Source organism: Pongo abelii, chromosome 3 (genome assembly GCF_028885655.2).
Source record: "Pongo abelii isolate AG06213 chromosome 3, NHGRI_mPonAbe1-v2.0_pri, whole genome shotgun sequence".
Classification (NCBI taxonomy): Eukaryota; Metazoa; Chordata; class Mammalia; order Primates; family Hominidae; genus Pongo; species Pongo abelii.
Window position 1 is genome coordinate 62228148 of NC_071988.2, and position 19129 is coordinate 62247276.

Here is a 19129-nt window from a genome sequence, read left to right on the forward strand (position 1 = left end):
AATACAAATTGAGTAATTTCAGTGATTTCTTATATCAATGAAATGCTCTCATTCTTTGCAATTAAAAATCACATAGTACAATACAAAGGCACATTACATTATAACATCCATGCAGAAAATTTATTATTATTATTATTGTTTGAGAAAGGGTCTCACTCTGTTGCCCAGGCTGGAGTGCAGTGGCATAATCTCAGCTCACCACAGCCTATGCCTCCAGGGCTCATGTGATCCTCCCACCTTAGCCTCCCAAGTAACTGGGACTAGAAGTTCATGCAGCTGTGCTTAGCTAATTTTTGTATTTTTAGTAGAGATGGGGTTTTGCCATGTTGCCCAAGCTGGTCTCAAACTCCTGACCTCAGGTGATCCACCTGTCTCAGCCTACAAAACTGCTGGGACTACAGACGTCAGCCACTATGCCCAGTCAATTATTTTTATTTTTTATTTAAAAATATTTATAATTATTCCTTGATAAAAATCAACATAAATACAATTGCATTATATTTATAACTCAGACAAACCCCTTTATACGAGAAAAGCCTCTGGCTTATGCTATCATATTTTTTTCTATGGAGTATTTGCAAAAAATATTGTTATATTGTGCCAAAATGTTAAAGATAACTTTTCAAAAATAGTTTAGGATGACAAAATACATACATACATTGCTCAGAAAAAATATTGGAATTATTTTCTCTGTAAAGTCAGTATGCAGATGAAACAAAAAATCTCAAATCCATATGGAGCACTGTAACAGCTGTTTTCTTCAAAATTCCACAATTCCATGTAGATACATCTTCCATTGACGGTGTATGAATTTATGAATTCAACCAGTTTTTCTGTTTCTTTTGCAACTTATTCTTCTTCTTTTTTTTTTTTTTTTTGAGACAGAGTCTCACTGTTTTCCCAGGCTCGAGTGCAGTGTTGCAATCTCGGTTCACTGCAACCTCCACCTCCCGGGTTCAAATGATTCTCCTGCCTCGGCCTCCTGAGTGCTGGGATTACAGGCGTGCACCACCATGCCTGGCTAATTTTATATTTTTAGTAGAGATGGGGTTTCACCACATTGGCCAGGCTGGTCTAGAACTCCTGACCTCAAATGATCCACCCTTCTCGGCCTCCGAAACAGTTGGGATTAGAGGTGAGAGCCACCGCTCCCTGCCTCTTTTGAAACTTCTGAAGCCTTCTCTGAAATCTTCAACAGTACTAGCTATTTCTTCACAAATTAAAGTAAAACTCTGAGGAGAAAGCCATTCTAATAATATGATAATTTTAGATAACTCAGTAAAGATACTCTGCCTCATTTTTATTATTAAATAGCCACAGTAGTTTCAGAAGAAAATTGAGGAACTCATCACCACTGATTTCCAACTTTGCTACTTCAGGTAGATCTCCAAGTTTCATATTTTCTACTTCTATTTTTTAGAAAATATTTCAAAATAATTATTTTTTAAAAATATTTTAAATTAATTGTTTTTCTTGGAAAACATCAGGTAACAAATACAAAGTGTCATGACAAATAATGAGACACAGCAAAAGAAAGGAAACAGCCCCAGGTATTAGTATAGCACTACTGTCAACAGCTCTGTTTTCTGCTTTTTCAATAAGGGACCTCACAATTTGATTTCCATTGAGACCCATTAATTATGAGACCCATTAATTAGGTAGCCAGCTATGTCCCTTGCTCCATTTGAGAAACAGCCCAGTTTTAAATCTGGAACTCATGAACTAAAGCGATATCTAGGTCTCTAGGTGGAAGAACTCTGCCGCACCCCAACAAATATATATTGGAATTATTTTCCTTACTCAAAGAAACTATGTCAGTTTCTGCACATTGAGAAAAAGGGAACATCCAGACCATGCGTGAACTAACGGACACATATCTAAGTTGACATTGATGTGATGCAAACCATTGTTCTCTGGTTAGAGTGGATGCATACGGAACCAGGTAATTGATAGAGTGCTGGTTAAATTCTGGCCTATAATGGATCCACTCTCTGACCACCCACGTACTTGTCAATTTAATTCTCTGATTCCCAAGTATGAAATTTATGCTTACATATTAGACATTTGGAATAACACCCATAATAGGGCCCTAATATTTCAATGAGGAAGACAGGTGAAATCCTCTGAAACCTCCCAGTTGCCAACATTTTATGTAGATCAAAAACAAAATCCCACCTCATTAAGCATGTGCGTGTTTGGTGTGTGTGTGTGTGTATGGCAGATAGTAATGCTACTATTAAAGTTTCAGGATGCATGCATGGGTGAGTGATCCAGTCGGAAATTTGATTCACAAGTTGTTTCTCAGAAGAAGAATCCAGATGATCCACAAAAATGATTACTGCCAGCTCAATCAAATAGTAATCCTGATTGCAGGATTTTGTAGCATGGCTGAAGCAGATTAGCAAAGCCTCAGGTATGTGGTATGTGATCATTACCTGATTGAATACATGTTTTTCTATTAGAATCAAAAGAAATAATCAGAAAGTTAACTTTCATGTGCAATGGACAACAGAATTACTCAGAGTTTTTCCCTGGAGCTGTATCAGTGTTCATGCACGCCATCATAATAAAATCTGAAGAGTCCAGGCCATCTGGACATCACGTGGTACTTCACTTTAATCCACTGCATTGATGACATCATGTTGAGCAGGCAAGATGAGCAAGAGTTGGCTTCTAGCTTGTACTGCTGTAGGCTCAGTAAGACACAGGCACTCCAGAGGATGGGAGAGAAACCTTACGAAGATTCAGGATGTAACATTCAGTTAGCTCCAGTGGTCCGAGGTATGCCACGACATCACCTCCAACATAAAAGTGAAAATATTGCCTCTTGTATCTGCTACACAGAAGGAATAACAATGTCTAGTATGTTATTTAAAACCTGAAGGCCCTAAAGGAGAAAGAGAGGGATTTTTATAAAACCAGGAATTTTTTTTTTCTCTCTTATCTTATTTATATATCATGTCCACCAAAACATACCATTGGTCATTTTAGTAAAACAATAAAATAAAACAATACAGCATTTGCAAAATTCACATTCATATATGTATATAAAAGTTATCTTGTATAAATTAAAGAAATGAGGACGGAGAGAAGACAGTATTAAAGCAGCAAGGATGTGGTGGTGGTGAAATCAAATTGTTCATTACTTGAAGATGTACCTTGTTTACAGGAACAGAATTATGAAGTCTCAGGTCAATTTTTTTGGTATTCTATACTGTCCTCTATTATATCAATTTTTCTCCATCTTCCATTTTCAACTGTGGTGATGTGTCTGTTTCATTGATTTGCTGCTCATCAAATCTGAATCTGATCTGTTCCACTGGTAAACTGTCAATCACAACAGACTTTCATTAGTTTACAAAGCGGTGCACACCTCTTGGTCTTAAAGTGCAGCATAGAATTATGTTGCCCTGAAACCTGCAATTTAATATGATAATTTTATCTGTCCTGAACCCTTCCTTGTTTTTTCACTCACCATGGTAAACAGCATAGTCTTTTCAGCTGCGGGTTCCCAAACAAGGACCCGTTTCTCACTGAACCACAAAACTAGTAGAAGAGAAGCAGAAAACACACAGCTGGAATGGAACCTATTCATGTTACCCTTTAAACATTTTAAACTTTTGTTTGCTTTCCCTGAGGATAGCTTTGCCATAAAGTTTGATGATTTTACTAAGATATATCTCAAAGTTGATCATTCCGGCTAATTTTAATTTGTTCCTCCTCTGAGATGATTTCGTCTTTATCTTTAATTCCTTTCATGACTTCAATCAACCCTCACTGCATTTTTTTTCTGTGGTTTTGTCATTTTAGTCTATTTCTGTTCTTGGTTTTCGCATTTGGTATTGTATTTATTTTCTTTCGTGTTTCCTTATCTCCATATGCTTGTTGGAGAATATATAATTCAGCTTGGAATGTTGTGTTACAACTTTCTTTTGCTCTTATTTGATTTTTGTTTCTTTGGGGGATAAAAAGCATTGATTTTTATTAGCTAAAATGATATGACTTATACTTCCTGGGATTTTTTTCTTACAAGATGTTAAATTATTTTTAAAAACATTCTATTTCTACTCACACACTAGAAAGAATGCCCCTTTCTGCACTATAGTGACATTCAGTTTCCTTAATGGATGAAGTTGGCCGTGGTGGTAAGAGCAGGAAGAGAAGTTTTGGAGGTTCTTGTTTCTCTCTGGTTTCTACAGATTCCTCAATTTCCCCTTTTCTTTCTTCTTTGATTTCACTGCCATGTCCTCAAGGAGCCCCGTTCCCTACCTGCTTCTGCCTTTGAAGCTGTACCTCATCAAGGCTGTCACCTCCATCCCCCTCATTTCAAGCCCCTTTTCTGTAATTGGTATTGGGAACTACGTGTCCCAGAAATGTTTTGACAATGTTCATGCCTAGTGCCCAACTTCTAAGGAGATTCTTTGTTGTGCTTTTTGTCTAAGTTACCACTTTTCCTCTCCTCTTTTTCATGGTTCCTCTTTCGCCTCCCTCTCCTGGCTGTCTTACCCACAGGTTTGCAGTGGCAGGGAGAGCTATGTTGGGATTTAGAGTTTACTGCTTATAGCTCGTCTGAATTTTGTGGTGTTCTCTGTCTTCTACTGATTCCTGAGGTATACATCTTGCATGATTTTATGTTTATTCCTTGTCGAACTTATGATCCTTTTGAAGGGTAAGTGAAGAAATTTAAATTCCAGTGGTTACCTTCATCCTCCAGGTCTGAAGCTCCCTTATTGTTATTACCTTGCTAGGCATATTTGCCTTGTAGCAAGTTGCCTTTTGCTGTATATTGTTCCTTCACTGTCTTGTCCTTAGATTTCTCTTATTTATTAATTTGAACTATTTACTTACTAAAGATACTGACCCTTTGTTTTCTTAGTCACTATAACTATGTTTCTATAATCTCTGTTCTTTTCTATTTTAACTTTCTGTATGATGATTCACTCACTCATTTTTAAAAAGTACTTCAGTTAGTAGTTACCTCTTGGGAACTATTTTTTGTACAAGGTAAAAATGTAAAATTTAAATTCCATTTGGCACCCATTACGGGGTCAAAAGTCACTAATTCTCCTCAGTGTATTGTTTGGGGAATTTTTTTTTTAGGGTTTAGAATCAAGTGTAATTGAAAAATAGTCTATCCTTCTTTTTAGATTTTATCTTTGAATTGAGAATTGATTATTAGTTAAAAATACTGCTAGTGATTTCATTTCTGGTTGCTCCTCATTTTCTTACACAATATAGATTTATTAATACATACAACTAAGATGACTTTATAAAAAAAATTCTATTTATTGAGGTATTCTTTGTGGTCTAGTTTTGAAAACATTTTTCCTCCAAAACTTCATGACCCATTTGACAAATGTGTATTCATGGAAGTTAGGGTATATTTACTAAATAAATTCTACTTTTAATATCACGCATTCACTCAATATTATTAACCTACATGCAAGTTCTACATGATCAAAATACATTAGGCCTCAGATAAGTGAACAATAATTCATGTACCTCCCTTCATTTGGTTATCCATTCCACAGGCATTCATGGAGTATCGCCTATGACACCAGAGCTGTGTGCTAGAGTCAAGGGTAAAAATCATAGGTTTAATCTGACACCTTCCTGGAATTCTTGTTCTTCACAAACTAATGGATGAGATGGCCCTCAGTCTGTAATCACACAAAGGAGTCATATTTATTAACTGCTATAATTCTTTCCTAAGAGAACGTAACAGAGAAATCTGCCGAGACTTCCTTGAGAACAAGATATTTGAGCTGACATGTGATATCTGTGGGAGATGAAAGTGGTGGGGACTGGTGAACGTTCAGGAGACAGGTAACAATAAAAAAATACCGTGGGTTGTAGGAACTGAAAAGAGAGATCTCTCTAAACAGAAAGAAGAAAACTTGAAGGAAAATATTTTTAAATAAGACTGCAGAGGTACTTACAAGTTAGATCACACAAGATCTTTGTTGTTGTTGTCCATGTTAAGGATTTTGGACTTTATCCTAAAAGAAATAGAAAGCTGCTTAAAGTTCTTAAGTAAGAAAATGGTCAAATATTTTAATTTATTTTACTACAAAATGTTTTCTCAACTACCAGCTACTCCTGTGTTTGGATGAAAAATGCAAACATTCTGCATATACAAATAATAACATTTAGAAATATCAAATATAAGAATATCAAATAATATTATTCAGAAATAATAAAATATCTAATAATATTATTTAGAAATGTCAAATATAAGACTAAGTAAATAAAATAAGGAAAACCATAGGTAGTGTGTCAATGAGAAGGCCTCAATAGCAGAGGTCAAGGAGATAAATAACTTATCCTAAGGTAGTGGGCAGAGAGGTAAGAAAAGTGAGTAAGGAAAAGCTGTAAAGACAGTATCTTCAATGAATTGGATATTGAGAATAAAAATTGGAGTGTTACAATATTAATATAATGTATTAGTCCATTCTCATGCTGATGCTAAAGACATACCTGAGACTGGGTAATTTACAAAGAAAAAGAGGCTTAATGGACTCACAGTTCCATGTGGTTGGGAAGGCCTCACAATTATGGTGGAAGACACAAGGCACGTCTTACATGGTGGCAGGCAAGAGGTAATGAGAACCAAGTGAAAGGCAAAACCCCTTATAAAACCATCAGATCTCATGAGACTAATTCACTACCATGAGAATAGTATGGAGGAAACCATCCCCATGATTCAATTCTCTCCCATGGGGTTCCTCACAACACGTGGGAATTATGGGGGCTACAATTCAAGGTGAGATTTGGGTGGGGACACAGCCAAACCATATCATATAACATGGTAATGAAAGTCATAGACATGGGTGAGATCACAGACCAGAGTGAGAAGAAATCTCCAGGGCAGTGAATTTGAGGGAACTAAATATTCAATGGCTTGAAAGGACTCAGGGGAGAACTAGGCTGATGGATAGTAGAAATATCAAGAGATAGTTGAGCCATAAAAGCTTAGAGAAGAGAGTATTTTGAGAAGAAAGGCTTAATTATGAAGAATATTTTAGGGCCAATTATAGAATCTTGATTATAGACTAAGTATTAGATAATCTTAAGGAATGATTACCAATTATTCAGAGCATTATAATATTGCATTAGTTATGTATGAATTTATGTGGATGTGTGAAAAAATATTCTGAACTATTTAGGTATGGAATATATTGGTGTAGGTGATTTACTTTAAAATATTTTTGAATATTATAATATAACATAAATTAAATTAAGAGCATGCTAACTGTATTATGTACTGCCTTGAGTCTAAATTAGGTGATGGTTGAAATATGTCCTCTGGTTTTAACGACTGAGTGGTACAGATATTTTTGGTGGAGTGATGAAAGTCTGATGAAAAATGAAAATAAGGTAAATTAAAAATAGCAAATATAAACTTTCAATAAAATTGTCAGCTCTGAAGAGAAAAAGAAAATTCTGGTTTGTTGTGAAAAAAAGGTGGGGGCATCTTTAAAAGCTGATGAAAGTGATCTAGCTGGGAAGCAGAGCAATAATTAAACTGTAGCCAGTTTATTGAAGAGCTCATTGGGACATAAACATTAACTAACTTTATTTTGCCCAGACACAGATTTTGACTAGACTATGTAGAATCTAGATTTCTCACTGAGTTGTATGTCCCTTAGAGATAGCTTCCTCAGATTCCATAAATCTCCTGACATTTTCAATGACTCTTAAGTCTCGTTCCTATTTATTTGTAAAACTTTAATTACAAACGTGGCAGTATGTTGACCTCTTCTTAATCTCCGTGCAAGCTTTGTTTGTGGGGCTGGCTACTGCATAGAGGTGGTGTGTGGGCAGGATGTCACAGTGAGGTGTCTTCTTCCTCCCCTTCTTGTAGCTCTGCTGTTGTTAGGAGTAAAAAAGTGGGGGTGCTAGCAGAGGAGAATGTTCCCTTACATGACAGCCATATTGCTGGTAGGAAGCCATCCCTTACCTCAGGCTGGTTCATGAACCCTTCTATTTGATGCTGGTGAACTACGCTTATGTGGTGGCCTCCATTTTGGTTGTATCCATATCATCTTGGAAGTGTAATTGGCTTTACCCATCTTCATTACTATTGAAGATTTCTGTAGAGGACAAGCCATGACTCCCTTCCCTTGTCAAAGATATGCCCTCCACCCTTTCTTGTGTTGGCCACTCTTCAATAGACAGCGGCCACCTGGAAAACCCCATTGTTCTAGCCCATCAAGCTACAAGCAACTCTGAGGTCTTCTTCTACACACTTAGAGGGCTACAGAGAATGGACGTGGTATAGGGATTGCCCCTATTTCTTTCCAGGCACATTAAGTCCAAAGGGATGAGAGAAATGCTGGCACTTATTATAATACAGGACTTCCAGAATTCAGAAAGCTCTGCGAAAATGGATGTCCACCTTTATATTCAAGTATTCACCCAAAACTCAGTGGGCTCATAGGAAAACTTCCCATATTGTTCTTATATTCAGAGATGGTCTGAAAAAATGAGCTGCGCCATACCCTGTGTCACCTGGGGCATCTTTCCAAGATCTCTCTGAGCACACTTTGCTCCAGTGGTGGCACCAGGTTGGGCATGGACATCCAGCAGCTCGGCAAGCACCCCGCTGGAGGATGATTGAAGTCTACTGTTCCAGGATGTGCACATCAGACTTTAAGGGGATTCTCTTAGGACTCCCTTTCAACTGGCTTCAGGGAGAAGTGAGCCTTCTCTCTTATCCCAAGGGAAAAGGGTGAAATGGCCTGCTGCCACTGGGAAGGCAGGGGTATAGTGAGAGTTGGTGAGAAAGAGTCAGTCAGCCAGCTTTTCTTGGAGGTTCCAAATCTAACTACTAGTGGCAAGCTGGAAGGTTTCTTTAGATGTTGTGGTCCTTCATGCCTTTTTTCCCTCAGCCTTGGGCCTCTTTACCTGTAACCAGTGTGTGCTGATAAATCAGTGTGTGGTGGGGTGAGGTGAGCATGGGGACTAACTTATAGTATTTGTGGGGTTTTGTGGTATAAATACACCACCATGGTCTATTTGAAGCTGTCAATGCAATGTTGCTGAATATACAGTTGGGAAGAATGGCACACAATTGGATATCAGGAACTAGAAGGTGGCAACATTAGCACAACACTGTCTGCAGTAATAGGGCAGCAATTCAGTAATGAATTGAACTGTAAATGAATTCAAACACAGTTATATTTCATTTCCAACAAGCAATTGCTCCAATGAGCAAACCAGGATGTTAAACATGTATTCGATTTTGCCAATATTACAGGTCAAGCAAAAAAAAAGTTCTACATTTAGTTGGTAGTTTAACATAATCTGTGGGTACTGTTTGTCTAACAAAGATGGGTTCATACATGTATGTGTGTATATAATTGAAGAGCTTTATTAAGATATAATTCACTGCCAGGGGCAGTGGCTCATGCCTGTAATCCCAGCACTTTGGGAGGCCAAGGCAGGCAGATCACCTGACGTCAGGAGTTCAAGACCAGCCTAGCCAACATGTTGAACCCTGTCTCTACTAAAACACAAAAATTAGCTGGTCATGGTGGCAGGTGCCTGTAATCCCAGCTACTTGGGAGGCTGAGGCAGGAGAATTGCTTGAACCCGGGAGGCGGAGCTTGCAGTGAGTCGAGATCACCCCACTACACCCCAGCCTGGGTGACAGAGTGAGAATCCCTCTCAAAACAAAACAAAACAAAACATAATTTACATATCATACAATGACATTTAGCATATGGACAGAGTTGTGCATCCTTTACCACAATCAGATTTAGAATATTTTCACTATCCCCAAAAGAAACACTGTTCTATTTAACTATCACCCCCTAATCCATCCATCCACCCCAGCCTTAGGCAATCACTAGTCCACTTTCTATCTCTAGACACTTGCCTGTTCTGGACATTTCATACACATGAAATTATATCGTATGTGACCTTTTCTGTCTAGCTTATTTCACTCAGCATAATGTTTTCCAGGTTCATTCATGTTGCAGAATTTGATACTTCATTCATTTTCATGGCTGAATAATATTCCTTGGTGTAGCTATACCACATGTTACCTGTCTATGCATCATTTGATGGACACTTGTTTTGTTTCCACGTTTAGCCATTATAAATAATTCTCCATTAACTTTTGTGTACATTTTTGTGTGGACATTTTTTTATTTCTTTTGGGTATATTCTTGGGAATGGAATTTCTGGGTCATATGGTAAGTTTATGTTAAACTGCTTGAGGAACTGCCAGAGCATTTTCTAAAGCTGTTGCTGGCTGGGTGAAGTGGCTCATGTCTGTAATCCCAGCACTTTGGGAGACTGAGGCGAGTTGATCACCGGAGGTCAGGAGTTCGAGACCAGCCTGGCCAACATGATGAAACCCTGTTTCTACTAAAAATACAAAAATCAGCCGGGTGTGGTGGTGTAATCCTAGCTACTAGGGAGGCTGAGGCAGGAGAATCGCTTGAACCCAGGAGGTGGAGGTTGCAGTGAGCCAAGATCATGCCACTGCACTCCAGCCTGGGCGACAAGAGCAAAACTCCATCTCAAAATAAGAATAATAATAATAAAGAAACAAATAAAAGAAAGTGGCATTACTTTACATTCACATCAGCTGTGTATGAGGGTTCTAGTTTCTCCTTATCTTTTCCAACACCTGTTCTCAGTTTTCTTCAGCATGACCATCCCAGTGAGTGTGAAATAGGATCCCTGTGGTTTCGATATGCATTTTCCTGATGGCTAATGCGTCTGTGCATAATTTTAAATAGATGCATAGCTGTCACCATATTATATACATCTTATTTTTAGTACCATCTTTGTCTTTTTGCTTTTCACATGACTCTGCCATTTCTCTGTCTTTTCCCCAACACTCATGCCTGCCCAACCTGCCTAGATCAGGTATTCCAATTTTACCCATTAGCATGTATCTTTCCATATTTGTCACCTGTTTGTATACTTATACAGTATACATGTCACCTGTTCATATACTCATATATGCATGTATACCCATATAGTATATGCATATATACTTGTTTGTTTACATACATATATACTTTGTCATATAAACACATTTTTCTGCATATCACTTTCTTCACTGAATTATTCCTAATATGAATCTCTCCAAGTCAACAGACATAGGATGAACTCATTACATGTAGTCTCTTCAAGATACTTCATAGTTTGAATTTACCATAATTTCCCCAGCCATTTCCTTATCCATGGATACTAGCAAAATTTTAGTTAACTTTTCCTTTGAATAGTGCTATAATAATCATCCTTGTACACAGGCTCTGTGTACAGAGGCTTTTGTGTGTATGAGTTTGATTCCGGGATAGTATAGCTGAATCAGAGTCTATGTGTTTTTAATTGTACTCGATATGGCTTGTTCTCTTTTCAGAAAGGCTATAGCATTGCATATTTTCACTAGTAACATATGAAGGCATCTTTTCTTCCCATCCCAACAGTCATAGATGTGATGGTTCTTTTTAGTTTCTGTCAGGTTTATGGGTATATTTTGAGATTTCTGGCAACTTTAATTAGCAATTCTCAAGCAAAGAATGCATTTGAGTCACTTATTATATGGCATATTATCCATGAGCATTTGCTTCTCAGTGATAAACCTATTCGAGCCTTCTGACTCGTTTTCCATTGGTGTTTTTGCCAATGTTTCCCATCAGTATGGCTTAGCTACTTTATATTATATACATTTAACTGTTGGTGACATCTGTTTAAGAAGATTTTCCTACACTTCTGTAGATCTATTTATTGGTTCACAGTATTCTTTCTGAAACAAATATTTTCAGTTTTATATAGCCAATTACGCATGTTTTTATTGCTAAATTACATATAGAGTGTCCTAGACATTTTTAAAGATTTTAAGGTTTTAAAAAATTTAAGTTCTTAATCTGTATTGTATTTCTTATTTGAATATGGTGAAAGATAGGAGCGTAGTTTTATTTTCTTCTAAATGAATTAACATTTTCTTCCAAATGCCAGTTTTGCTATCATTTTACTTTTTTAAGAATACATATTAATAAATGACACACTGATCATGTATTTAATTATTCTATCTATCCACATAAATAAATATATATGTGTGTATATATATACACATATTGTTCTCATGATTTTTCTGGTTTTCTTATAATAATATCATATCAATATGATTTTGTAATATTTGGTTTAATGTATTCGATTATATAATGTGCCCTAAAATTAGGCAAATGGAGTCCCCCCTCATTGCCATTTATTCAATGGTCACTTTTAGGTATTTGTTTTTCCATACAAATTTACAGATTATTCTATCCAATTAAAAAATCTATTGGTATTCTAATTAAATTCGGATTCTATTTCTATATTATGTGAAAACTGACTGTTTTTAATTTTAAGTTTTTCCATCAGGAACACATAATATAGCTTCCATTGCTCAGATATTTTGTGACTTTCAATATGTTTTTATACCATTCTTCAAATGGTTCCTTGTCTTTCTCTATAAATTTATTTTGAAAATTTTATATTTTTAACTTTTTTATTGAAATAATTTTTGCACAAGTAGCACGCGTTTAAGCTTGTGTTTGGGGATTAAACTCTATATTATGTATTATAAATAAGAAGGTAGATATGTCCTTGAAAAACACTCTGTGCTTTAAGATGAGATGGTTACACTACAGGCCTCTCAGGCACTTATACCAGCTAAGGCAAATGTGGGTAGAACAACTTTTACTAACTAATCATTTTTCTTCTTCTTTCTCTCTGTATCAGTAGACAAAGTAAATTTTTACATGAATTATGTGGACTCTGATGTAATGTCACAGTATTTGAGTGTTTGTCTGCAGTATCATTATCAAGCATCAAATGCTGAAGCCAGTATGATAAAAATCTAAGTTAGCAAAGAGAATAAAATAGTTGACAATTGACAGACTTGAAGTAGAAGTGCATATTTTTAATTGCATATAAGTCTCCTCAAATCCTAACTTGATATTAAATGTTGGTGAAGAGAAATTGGAACGGCAGAGGTTCTTGGTGAAAAAGAATTATTTATTCACATATTCATTTATTCAATCATTTATTTATTTACCGAATAATTACTGAACACCTACAGTGTACAAAGTGAAAGTCTTTGCCTTCTTACAGCACTCTTTCAATCCCAGGGTTTTGGAGGAAATCATTTAATGAATGGGTTGAATAAAACAGGATGATGATGAGTGCTAATGAGAAAAATAGGATAAGGTAGAGGGATGGAGTGTGGAGGGAAGCAGGATTCAGTCTCTGATAGAGGTGCCTAGAGAAGGTCTCACTGAGAGGTCATTGGAGCGAAGACCTAGAGGAAGCGAGAGTGAACCACAAAGATTTCATAGGGGAAGAAAATTCCAAGCAGAAGAAACAGTAAGGGTAAACTATGTTATTTTGTTTGAATAGATATTTAAACTGTTAGTTCCATTTGTTCTCCTGTAATGCATTTTCATCTTTCAAAGGGATTACGACAATGATTGTTTCCAGATACTTTGACACTCACTTCCCTTGAAAGCTTTCAGTTTCTCCTCAGAGATTACAGCAGGGTATTTGCTGTCAATAACTGGCATATCTAATTGTATTGGAACGGGGTGCCTGGTAAATACTGAGTCTTGGTCTTTATAAAGCTAGACTGTCTGTATTTCAATGTTGCTACAGTTTTACATGTCTAGAGGTAGAAGTTCAATGTATCTTTGACAGATTTCCTTGTATTTGGGGAAAATCACTAATTGGAGTCCCTTATTTACACGAATATAAAACCAGTAGCCTCATTGTTCTTGGGAGAAAGTGTGATGTCATCATTAACCATAATTCATTAACTCAACTTAGGTTTACTAACAGAACTATGTTTCTGAAATGTTGGAGATTTATTCCCATCTCTTAAATCTGAATTTAAGGTGCAATATGCTCAAAATACATTGTTATTGGTAAGTATGCATGCTTTTTTGTTTAAGCGCTTGATCTCATGGCTTTGGGAGACCAGACCAAGGCAATCACACATATCAGCCTGCATGTCCTGACAGTTACTTTTCACAGCAGGGGATAAAACAGGTCAAGAAATTAGTTGAGGTTGATGCAGGGCTGACTCTTCAAAAGTTGCCATTTCTTAATCATTTCTAAATGTCAAATTTATCTCAGTTAAGAGGTTTTGTGGGAGGGTGAGTGTGGCTGTAGCATGAATAGATACACATCTGACAGCTATTATTGAAAGAATACCAGCTATGCTATAGGATTATCAGATGATTCTTTGCTATAGGCCTAGTGTGACCTGAGAAGCTCAGCTTAATTCAGGGTCCACTGACCATCCTCCTGTGGTCACACTTGTGTGATTATCACTCAGCAGGGTGCAGAGCCCAGTCAGAGCATGGCTGATATTCAATGGCATAGTAAGGAATTGCCTGTGAGAATAATAGGTGCCACCGGTCTAGCCTAAAAGACAGGAGATACAATGGAAATGATGTTCACAGAGAGCACTGTGTGAGAAAAAAACGTGAGATGACACTAAGAAGATCTTACAGTCATTGTATGTGCTTATATGTGACCTAAATCACTGTTGATATTTAAATGCATTCTATTTTATTGATGTAGATGAGGTGGCCTGAAACTTATCAATTGTTCAAATAAAAAACCATAAGGTCTAATTATTTTTAATTTACACGGTCTCTAGTTTTAGCTGAAAAGATATTGTCCTTCACAAAACATATTTTTTGATATTATTTATTCTTTGTAAAGCTGCCCCTTAAAATCAAAATTAAAATACCGTAGAGTGAAATCATAGAAATAAAGTATCAAAAACATCAACCTGGAGTCATTTTACAAATAACTTCAATGGTTCTAGAAGAGAGGTTGGCAAACCATGAACCAAATCTGGCAAGCCACCTGTTTTTGGAAATAAAGTTGTATTGGTACATAGCTCCTCTCATGCCTTTATGTCTTGTTTATGACTACCTCACGCTATGTAAGCAGAACTGAATATTTGCTAAAGACCTGTATGGTTTGCAAAGCCTAAAAATTTACTATCTGGAGCCAGAGAGGAAGAAATTACACATCCTTGTTCCAGAATACCTCATTATATGTGTTTCCCCCCCTAAAAATTCTGCTTTTAGATTGCTTATGGACATACTGATATTATGGGTTATAGAAATGATTTTCATTTTCCCCCTATATTTTTCACTGATAATTGATTTTTCTGTGATAACATGTTGTTTTTCATGGTATCTCTTTTTACGGTTTAATCCAGGTTTTTTTTCTGCCCCCTACAATTCCAATCTTCTTTTTGACCTCTCTTACCAAAGGTCAAATGTCCTCACAATGTATTCTTCTTCCCTGATATAGGGAGAAATTCCTGTATGTTCCCTACTGCTCATTATCATAAATCCAGAACTGAAAGTGCCAGCACCGCCCTTCATTGCTGTGTGCCTCGCAGTGCCTTTCAGGTTGCCTTTTCTCCTATAGTAAGATTACAATTTAAGAAAGAGTTAAAATCTGCCCTTCTTCTGTTTCCCAGACTTCAAAGCCACCAGAGTTTCCAATAATTATCTAATTTTTTAAGATTCATTCCCACATGAAACAATACAGAAATATTTCCACTTCCACAGAGAACAATTTTTTTCCAAGTAGAGTTGTCCTGAAATGAGTCATCCTAGGTTGCCATCTCCAAATCAATATATACATGAAGCCTTATAAAAATATGAAGAATATGGCCAGGCACAGTGGCTCATGCCTGTAATTCCAGAACTTTGGGAGGCCGAGGTGGGCAGATCACCTGAGATCAGGAGTTCAAGACTGGCCTGACCAACATGGTGAAACCCCATCTCTACTAAAAATACAAAAATTAGCTGGGTGTGGTGGTGTGCACCTGTAATCCCAACTACTTGGGATGCTGAGGCAGGAGAATTACTTGAACCCAGGAGGCGGAGGTTGCAGTGAGTGGAGATCGCACCATTGCACTCCAGCCTGGGAGAAAGAGCGAGACTCCATCTCAAAAAATAAATAAATAAAATATGAAGAATATAAAATGATAATACAGTTTTATTTTAACCAGTGTGATGTTTAACATAAATTATTTTCATTGTTTAAGACTGTCTGGCTCTAGAATTAAAATGGCAAGAGGGAGAGAGACCATGGTTTCCTTTGCCTCTGTCATAAATTGCCCTTTAATGTTTTCAGATCTCTTTCCTATGTATGTTTTCTTGCACTTGGGGAAAACACATTTCACAAAGAGATCCTCTGCATGTCTGTCTTCTTCGAATATCTTGGAATGGAAGCTCCTTGGAAGAATATCCAAGATATTCTTCGAATATCTTGGAATGGAAGCTCCTTGGAGGGTAGACCTGTATCTTTTACATGTTAAAGACCTGACACAAAATAAGTCCAAAATAAATGTTAAAACATCATTGGACCAAACACTTCAATCATTCTCTGTTTTGAACAAGAGGACTGGGGAGGCACTAACAGCTGGATCTACTTGAGATGTCAATAACCTTGGGTGTCTTTGTCAAGCTACAGCCTGAGGCCCCTTCTGTTTAAGAGATAATAGAAAATATTAAATGTACTGACAGGTGTCTTGAGCAAGAAAGGAAGAGAAATGAAGAAAAGTGCCTGTGGGGCAGAACATTTGAGAAATAGTTCATTATGAAGAGTAGGAAAACCATACAATGGAAAATCACCTTTTTACAAATTTGTGTGAAAGGTAAACAAAACAGGTTTAATTAAGTTTAAACACAGAATACACATTATTGTGAGGGAAGAGCAGAACGCCTGGCAAAATGATGCTTTCCAGAATGCAGACCGCTGCCCTGAGCATGAAGTAGTCAAGGCTGCGAGACATGGTGACAAGAATTCCTTGAAAACTGAAAGCATTCATTCTGTAAGATGTCTGGCACAGGGAAATGCAAACACATCTAAAGTATAGACACTTCTCTTGGTTACAAAAATAAAATTAATGGAGAAAAAGTGAAGGTCCTTGTAATTGAGTTACTAACTTCTGGGCTAATCTAGCAGAGTCTTTGGAATTGAAAGCCAGAAATGGGGGAAGAGTTGGTGTTCCCATGGAAGATGAGGGAACTGAATAAACATTTTTACCAGTATAGATATTTATTTGCATTATTTATCTTCTCTCTTCTTTATTTTCCCATAATATTCCAAGATAAATATACCAGCTTTTTTAGTGCATAATCAAGATATTAGAGTGAAAATTTTACAATAACAATAAACTTTAGGCCAATAGCTTTTAAATTGATCATGATGAAGGAATCTGCATGTCTCTAAGATAAAGCAAAGTCCCTCCTCGCTCTCCACCCTGAAGATAGCTCTATCTACCTGCCTCAGTGACACACATCTTCACTACTTTGTTCTTGCAAAACAAATACAAGAACAAAAACCATATTTAATTGTTAATTAAGATTAAGGTTCAGAACCACTGGCTAGTTGAGGTTGATTTCCTGTCTATCTATATAAAACAGAATTTGCTTGTGTTACTGCTTAATTTTAACAAGAAATTGTTCATATTAGGCGTGTGCTTGTTTCTTTAGAATTTGCTATTTCTTACTACCTAAGAAATTGCTTGGAAGGAGCCAAGATGGCCGAATAGGAACAGCTCCAGTCTACACCTCCCAGCGTGAGCGATGCAGAAGACGGGTGATTTCTGCAATTCCATCTGAGGTACCCGGTTCATCTCACTAGGGAGTGCCAGACAGTGGGTGCAGGTCACTGGGTGCATGCACTGTGCATGAGCCAAAAAAGGGCGAGGCATTGCCTCACTCAGGAAGTGCAAGGGGTCAGGGAGTTCCCTTTCCTAGTCAAAGAAAGGGGTGACAGATGGCACCTGGAAAATCAGGTCACTCCCACCCGAATACTGCGCTTTTCCGACGGGCTTAAAAAATGGTGCACCAGGAGATTATATCCCGGACCTGGCTCAGAGGGTCCTACACCCACGGAGTCTCACTGATGGCTAGCACAGCAGTCTGAGATCAAACAGCAAGGCAGCAGCTAGGCTGCGGGAGGGGTGCACGCCATTGCCCAGGCTTGCTTAGGTAAACAAAGCAGCTGGGAAGCTTGAACTGGGTGGAGCCCACCACATCTCAAGGAGGCCTGCCTGCCTCTGTAGGCTCCACCTCTGGGGGCAGGGCACAGACAAACAAAAAGACAGCAGTAACCTCTGCAGACTTTAATGTCCCTGTCTGACAGCTTTGAAGAGAGCAGTGGTTCTCCCAGCACACAGCTGGAGATCTGAGAACAGGCAGACTGCCTCTTCAAGTGGGTCCCTGACCCCTGACCCCCAAGCAGCCTAACTGGGAGGCATCCCCCAGCAGGGGAAGACTGACACCTCACACAGCTGGCCAGGTACTCCAACAGACCTGCAGCTGAGGATCCTGCCTGTTAGAAGGAAAACTAACAAACAGAAAGGACATCCACACCAAAAACCCATCTGTACATCACCATCATCAAAGACCAAAAGTAGATAAAACCACAAAGATGGGGAAAAAACAGAGCAGAAAGACTGGAAACTCTAAAAAGCAGAGCGCCTCTCCTCCTCCAAAGGAACGCAGTTCCTAACCAGCAATGGAACAAAGCTGGACAGAGAATGACTTTGACGAGCTGAGAGAAGAAGGCTTCAGATGATCAAATTATTTCGAGCTATGGCAGGATATTCAAACCAAAGGCAAAGAAGTTGAAAACTTTGAAAAAAATTTAGAAGAATGTATAACTAGAATAACCAATACAGAGAAGTGCTTAAAGGAGTGGATGGAGCTGAAAAACAAGGCTTGAGAACTACTTGAAGAATGCAGAAGCCTCAGGAGCTGATGCGATCAAATGGAAGAAAGGGTGTCAGTGATGGAAGATGAAATGAATGAAATGAAGCGAGAAGGGAAGTTTAGAGAAAAAAGAATAAAAAGAAATGAGCAAAGCCTCCAAGAAATGTGGGACTACGTGAAAAGACCAAATCTATATCTGATTGGTGTACCTGAAAGTGACGGGGAGAATGGAACCAAGTTGGAAAACACTCTATAGGATATTATCCAGGAGAACTTCCCCAATCTAGCAAGGCAGGCCAACATTCAGATTCAAGAAATACAGAGAACACCACAAAGATACTCCTCGAGAAGAACAACTCCAAGACACATAATTGTCA

The 19129-nt window shown here is 37.7% G+C and overlaps 1 long non-coding RNA gene across 10 annotated transcripts in view; it reads right to left on the minus strand.

The window, feature by feature from the left end:
• Positions 1-416: 416 nt before the first annotated feature.
• LOC129058784 (uncharacterized) overlaps positions 417-19129 on the minus strand; it is a 54156-nt gene continuing 35443 nt past the window's right edge. For 4 of the 10 annotated variants that reach the window (XR_008524168.2, XR_008524165.2, XR_010139859.1 and 1 more), the window contains 4 exons: positions 5940-5999; positions 5503-5570; positions 3159-3327; positions 417-2887 (listed from right to left, as the gene is read on the minus strand). This is a non-coding gene — a long non-coding RNA (uncharacterized LOC129058784). Of the gene's footprint in view, positions 2888-3158; positions 3328-3475; positions 3547-5502; positions 5661-5939; positions 6000-19129 lie in introns of all 10 variants that reach the window. The other 6 variants (XR_010139856.1, XR_010139855.1, XR_010139857.1 and 3 more) reach the window with 5 other exon arrangements.